Source organism: Pyxicephalus adspersus, chromosome 3 (assembly GCF_032062135.1).
Source record: "Pyxicephalus adspersus chromosome 3, UCB_Pads_2.0, whole genome shotgun sequence".
Lineage (NCBI taxonomy): Eukaryota > Metazoa > Chordata > Amphibia > Anura > Pyxicephalidae > Pyxicephalus > Pyxicephalus adspersus.
This window is the reverse complement of record NC_092860.1, coordinates 95431784-95439738: the sequence shown is the minus strand read 5'-3', so window position 1 is coordinate 95439738 and position 7955 is coordinate 95431784.

Here is a 7955-nt window from a genome sequence, read left to right as displayed (position 1 = left end):
ATGACTTTGAAGAAATCCAGTGCAGGTTTGCTGATGAAAGTGTATCCTATCCAGCCTTAGAGAGCTTTAATAAATCAAGCCCAATAAAAGGGATTTGCGGATCATTGTAAATAAACCTAGAAACAACACAGCAGTAATTTGTTTTTCATCTGGCCCATCTAATTGAGTACTTTGAATTGGGCTATCCCATAAGTAATGAATCACTTTTCTGATCTCATTTAGCCAGTGCTGTAAACATTCTTTGTACATAATGGTTAAATGGCCTATATTATATGAGCTTGTATGTATATAGTGTCTACATAATTTGCAGCGCTTTACAAAGTTGATTGTCATATCACTAACTGCCCTTTAGGGAGAACATACAATCTCTTTGCAGATAGTGTCCTGGCCCAGATTCAAACCTGTGACCTAGTGCTGCAAAGGCAGAGAGTGCTAACCCGTGGGAAAACCTTGGTTTCTTGTTGAAAATCTCTGACTTTCTATATACCATGTAAGACTTTGGATGCCTTTTGTTCTGATGCGCCTGAAATGCATTTAACCAGTTTTAACGTAAAGTTCTATTGATCTTTAAGCTAGAAATACATTGTTAGATATGTGTGTACAGTGTTCTAAACTATATTTATGAGGACTGAATGCATTCCTCAGATTTAATCCAAGACATTTCCTGCCTGCCTTCATATGCTCATATTTAAGGCATTATGTGTCATCTGATAGTAAACACAAGGAGGAAAGGATTTTGGTCAGACATACACAGATCATTATTTTAATACAAGAGATATAACAAAATTGGCATTGATAACATAGCAGTAAATATGTATTTTGGTTGGAGTCATTTTCTGCTGTTCTAGTTAACATAAATATTTAATTGTTTTGTATAAAGTGATGTTCTAATTTGTTCAGTTTTAACTTGCTATTTATCATGTGCATGTTTTCATGGTCAAATATTTTGCAGAAAGCAGTTTGAAAACTTTAATATAGATTTCCAGCAGTCATTTAACATATGAGGAACAAAAAAATCAGTTTTTTTTATTATTATATCTGCACAAATCACATATCTGCCAAGAAGATGTAATTGGACACAGTATAACACTACAACGTTAATAACAGGATCAGTTGTAAAGTAGGAGGGTGGCCAGAAATGTTATGGTCTCCAAACACCTATTTATTTAAAGCAAAAGTGAAGGCAGCTTATAAAAAAAAACTCTAGGTTTTCCATGTAAAGAAAAAGTTGGACAGATTTTAAAGGAACCTGGGAAGGAAAGAATGAAGGGGGAAAAAGGGCTAGGGGTAAAAAAGTAAGTCTATTAGCCTGAGTTATTATTCATATTATTATTATTATTATTATTATTAATAATTATTATTAATATATAAGAGTAATTAATCTAATGCCCCTATCATAATAATAATATCATTAGAACAGACTAGGACCATATTTGGGGGGACACCAATTAGCTTTTCTGTTGGGGCTCTGTTTATAAAACAGGGAATCTGACATTCCCTCAAACATTCCCACATGGGAATCAGTTAAACTCATTGAATCACCTGAACCTGGAAGATTCCCATGAGGGAATGATTGAGGGAATGTCTGATTCCATGTTTTATAAGTAGAGCTCTTGATGTCCTCTCTTTTCTTTGGGAAGACCAATTCTTTGTGCCTAGAACCTAAATGGAATCTTGCACATGAGTGGTTGTATATATATATGAACTAATAAATCCAATAGAACCCAATTTTAAAGTGGAAATGAACTAAAAAAATGTGGGCAGGCATGCTTTTTACTGCAAAAGTACTGTTTACTGTTATGTCTTCTCTGCATTAACTCAAACCTTTTCACCCAATAAAACAAACATTATAGTAAGGCAATTTTAAACAAAAGTGATCATTTTAGGCCTCGGGACACCACCAACATTTTTTGCAATGCTGTATAATATGCATGACTTTCTCTAACAAACTATCTTACAAAAAAAGTTATGAGAGGACATTAAAATGCAAGTACCTATTTATGATGCCATAAGAGTAAGATTGAAATAAACTTTGTATGCCAGACAGATATAGTCACATGAGAATGTACCTTTTCAATGAATGGCTTTCATTCATGTGTGAAGTGTTTTCGTAATGATGGCAGTCAGATACAAGCAGGTCAAGTGAAATAGATTCTACATATAAAGCAAAGGAAGACCAGTATCTACACAGCACATATGTATTCTGTAGGGGCATAATTAACATATGTATTTTATATCCACATTCACAGGGGTAGTAAAGGAAGGTCATCCACAGTCATCAGCAGTATGTGTTATTCAGACAGTGACTGCTGACTTGTTTATCTAGCTTGACACTGCAAGCATAAAGCTTCCTTTGGCAAAAAAATAAATCTGTTTTATGTAAAATCCTTAATCCATAGGAATGACTTCAAGCACAGGGGAGAGTATAGCAGTCATAAATCAGTCTCCTATATCTGTTGGATAGGAAATCCAGCTACATCTCACCTAATCATTAAGGAAAACTATTTACTGTTAGGATCATATATTAGGATACTGCACTTTCCAGGCCAGGAATTGTGTAGAATTCCCATTCAACTAAAGAAAGCCAACTACATTTCGAGGCAATATCGTCAGCGAATAAGCAAGGTCTTAGGAGGGCACTTCCTTCCTCTGCCATCTTTCTGCATATGCCCACCCATGGCCATTACTCCACAGTTATTAGTCTATTTTGTAGAAAACCCTGTTAAAATCCTACAGTATAGAAAAAACTTTTCTAGTGGTTTTGAACAGATTAGAGAAGGTAAAACCCTGTTGGTCAATTCTTTGCAGTCTGTTATACACAACTGGAATTGAGTGTAACAGGTCACCAAAACGATTGATCCCACTAGTAAATTTCCCCTGACCGCTTGTTCTGGTAACAGCTGTATAAATCTGGATTTTCAATTGCTTCCTGTCTAAAATATTTTGGTCACTGAGTTATCAGTGATACAGCAATAAAACCTGGGCTCCAATCCTTACACTATCCAAAGTTTAAAAAAAGTAAATGTAAGCCTAAAATGTGTATGTCCAATTACTAAAAGATGTAACACACTAATGCATTTACAAGAGAATTTTTATTTTACCAAAACCTAAAGCTAATATTACAACAATGCCTACTGAGCCTGCCAAAAGGTCCTTGTTCTGTGATTACTTGACAACACCCATATACTGTCTCCTTTATTATTATTATTAAACAGGATTTATATAGCCAACTTATTAAGCAGCGCTGTACATTAAATAGGGGTTGCAAATGATAGACAGATACAGATAGTGACACAGGAGGAGGAGAGGACCCTGCCCCAAAGAGCTTACAATCTAGGTAATTCCATTGGAAACTACAGTTAGCCATATAATTTTAGGCTTAGTACACAAGATCAGGTTTTAGATGGAGATAGTTGGAAGTCGGAAAACACTGTCCTTTTTTATATTTTTCCTAAGAGAGAAAGTAAATGCCACTCTGATTGTTTGTACACACAACATTGCTTCTGAACCATCAATATTTATTAACTTTTTTTGATCAAGCTGATTGGAAAAACAAAATCAGTTGCTTGCTATCAGTCAGTTGCTGATTTCCCTTTGGATTTTTTGTTTTATCATTTTGGAAATTGGATAAGAAGTGAAAATAGCCTTGTGTGCACTAGGGCTTAACATGTTCAACATGTTGCAAGCAAAGCTGAAACATCAACAGTTAATGCCCAGTTGTTTTTAATGGAGAGCTTATGCAATGCATATCAGGCACTTGTTTCATGCTCTTTAAAGGTAAATAAATCAATGGAGAGTAGGCCTTAATAGACCTAAATAGAGTCATACTCTAAAGGTCTCCTGGTTTGTATGCTGTTTCAACACAGACGGTATTTAGAAACTGTTATCAAAGTGTTTCTCTAGAAAATAGGCAGACACGTATATCCTTCCTTTGTTTTCCTGTGGCTAAAGCTGCATACACACGTGCAATTATAGTCGTTGGAAAGGATCTTTTACTATGACTTATGCTATGCTATACTATTTACTATGCAATGACTAGCACTGCACGATGCATGATCAATGCTGTACACACAGCATCATTCTGCTCTATGCAGAGGGGAGGGGGAGAAAGACGGAGCGGCACCCTGCTACCCGCTCTCCCCTTTGCCTTGCATTAGGATTGTTCGTCGTCCACTGTCCTTGGATCCGCCAGGACAGTCGTTTGGACGATGGACAACGGGCGCTGTACACATGCTAGATTCTCATCCGATATCGGCCCTGAGCCGATTATCAGACGAGAACCATTAGACGTGTGGACGTAGCTTAACTGTAAATCTAACATCACTTTCATTTTTCATGGTCTTCTTGCCTGCCATGGTCTGTATGAAGGACTCTCATTGTGCCCACTGTATTTTCTATAAATTGTGTTGTGGCAAATGCAAGAGAAAGTGCTGGAGCACACAAAGGTGGGCAAAATAACCCAAAATTCCAAGGTGGACAAGATTAGAGATGGAAATGATGGCAAGCAGATCTTACCATTAGAGGGCCTGATTTAATAAAGCTCTCTAAGGCTGGAGAGGATACACTTTCATCAGTGAAGCTGGGTTATCCAGCAAACCTGAAATGGATCTGGTCCAGTACTGAAAACATTTTCTAGCAAATAACCTCCATGTTGGCTGGATCACCCAGCTTCAGTGATGAAAGTATATCCTCTCCAGCCTTGGAGAGCTTTAATAAATCAGGCCCAGAGTGTCTATGACATTTTGAAAGCCAGTGGTTGACTCATCCCATACACCAAGCACCACCAACAACTAAAATCTTTGAAAAAAAAAGCAAAGTCCCTCTGAAAAAAGATGTTGGCTGCCAGGAAAATTCTGAAAATGTCTGAAATCACCATTACACTGTGACCACAATGCCTAATTTTTTACCTGTTAGATCCCCAAACTGTAGATAAATATGGACAATTCACCATAGTATAAATACTGACCTTCATGACATTAAACAGTTTATATTTTAGATATGACAGCAACAGAAGCTGTCCCTATTTTGCCTTAAACAGTAAGCAACGTAACTCTTTTTAGCTACTTGACCTTGAATCATTTGATTTGTTGGCCATTCCCTTTAATATATATCTTTCCAGTGCTTATATTTCCAAAAAAGTATAGTTTTTTCCTGAAACAGATAATTGTGTTCAGTCTTTCCTGAACCAACAACCTGAAAAATAATGCATAAAATGCAAGAAATGACATGCATATAAACAGTCATAAAAAGCAATATTACCACAATTCATTTAAATTCATACCTATACAATTGAGAATGTCCCCATGTCTGATTAATCACATACATAATTGTTATTTTTTTCTGGGATGATCGTGTTTGTAGCTTGCAAGATAGCCTTGCTGGGATATCTCATGCATAGGCTGTGATAGAAATTGTTGAGGAATAATGATTTTCATTTGTTTTGTGATTGCTCAGTGCTATAATGTGCATGCATATATCTGACTTTCTTCATCCATTTATGTAAATAGAAACTGTTTCTTATTTCTCTCCCATTTTTCTCTGAACTCAACAGTAGTTGCCACATAGTAAGGCAGAATGATTGACTGTGCTGTGATTAGCAATGTTAGGCTGGATGTAGATGTTATTAAAAACACCGGTGAATGGCTTAAATATCTGCAGTGAACCCTGGATAAGATGCTAACTGATGCTGAAGGAATAATTAAGCATAGGCTAATTTATCTCACTTTAGTCAAAGTCTGAGTCCCTTCCCCCGTTAAATGCTTAAACAGTTGAATATTGCTTTGATATGGCATCTCAAGAGATTGTGAGCGGAGCATAAATCATTTTCCTGATGTAAGGGAAGGAATACTGTTTTTTCTACACAATAATAGGGCTACCTGCGAAAGGCCAGACTTTTCCTATTTCAAACCACAAAGTATTTTCGCAAACTCCTTTACTGATGAGTGAAATGCCATATGTTGCTATATTACCTTGGTTTACCCTTAAGGCCTTGTTCATACAACTCCTGCATGAGTTCTGCTTGGCTTTCACACACCCCCTCTGGTAATGATGGTTAATGGATCTGCAGCATTTGGCCCAGACTGGACATTGAACAATTTTTAGGGCATCTTCATGCAATGTGAAGAAGTTGGTTCCCTGAGTATTGGTATGTTCTTAGCTTTCCATACCGATTCAGCTTCTTCATTCGGAAGTCAAGCAACCATTAGGAACCAGTTGTGAGAACCCTATCAATACCTCTGTAAATAAGGCTTTTAATCTTTTTTTTTAAGATAATATGCAGTAAATTGAAAGACATTCCTTATTTTGTCAATGGGTACTAGACCATTATCTGTTTTTTCCTATTCAGGCTTGTTTCTTCTATTTTACTGTGTGATCAAAGTAAAGGCCTGACCACATCTGCACATTTCTTTAGAAAACAGTCTGCCAAGTTAGTCTAAAGTGTTACAAGACAATATGCCTGTGCTGGAAGGATTTCTGCAAAGACAGCTCCATAGACGGGATCTCTAATGAAAAGCAGATCTTGGTATACAATAGCTGGGTTACTGTTTATTTGTCTTCTTAGACTTTAACTCATTTCACCTTTCTTCGCATATATTATCCCTGTTGTTAAAAAAAACACCTTTGTCTGACATAGGATTACTCTCTTTTGTATGCTTATAAATCTCTAATCTTGTAAAAACCCACTTACATGTTGAAGTACAAAGGCAAAGTAAAGCTTTTAAAGTAATATTAGTTTAGAGCCAGGCAGAGAAGAGTACTTTCCTAATCTGATTAACTCATTAGGATTATTCATTTTTTATGCTGAATAAAGTACCTACTGTGAGCATGCAGATCAATAATAATTATTAATTGTAAACCCCCTGCAGCAAAGGCAGAAATAACAGTCTGTGCTTTTCAGATGTTACTGTTTTGTAGGTTTGTTTTAGTTTTATCTTTGTCTTGGAAACTATACAAAAACAGATAGCTACATAATTATGATAAAAGGAGCCATTGTATTGAACCCTGTAACTAAAGCAAATCATAACCTTAAAGTTATAATCAAATAAAAATCATCAAAATATGATGGCACCAGTGTTAAAGCTACATGTCTATGGGCCCATGTGCTCAATGTACCTGAGTGATTCAGCAAACCTGGAACAGCTTTCTTATAAGTAATTTGCTATTTGTTAGCAAATGTTTTAAATCCTGAACCAGATCTATTTTGATCACACAGCTTCACCAATAAATGTGTATTTTCCCCAGTCTTGGAGAGCTTTAATAAATCTGGCCCTGTGTCTTTTCCAAACTAGTATACCCCACCAAGCCACCCTTGGGGTTTGGCAGCTTTGAACTACTTGCCATTGGATGATGGAAGAACCTAGAGATAGTAGAGCAGCACCTTTTAGTTGTGGGGTCAGGACTTCAGCAGTTCTTATGTTCACCTACTTTGCTGGACCTTCTGAAAGTGAGCTGCACTCACCCAGCCACAAACAGTGGTCACGAAGGTCAGGTTGGAAATAAATCACATGATAAAGCCCTGATTGAAGTAATTTTAATCCCAGCCCAGCCAATGAAGATGGCCGAAGATCAGAATGTGGAAGAAGGAACAGTGCCTGTGAATCAACAGGGACAGGTGAATATTCCCAGGGTTTAGTTCTGCTTTAAGGTTTGACAAGAAGAGAGATTTGGGGTTAGAATAGGAATTTGTGAAATGGGGGGTTGGGGTTAAGGTAGCACTATAGGAGTATTTAAGGTAGCAAAATCTTATAGAACCTGTCAAACAAGATGATTTTTGCTTTAAAGTGAGCAGAGTGAACAAGTGTTGCAGAACATACAGTATTGTGAATACCAGCATGCAGTTAATATATGGAAGGATATTGTACTGAATATTACATTTTTTTTAGTTTCACGTGCCATACTTTGTGGTTTTTCATGTTAAAAGACCCTCTGAGCTTACCCAGAAAATTGATAGTGAG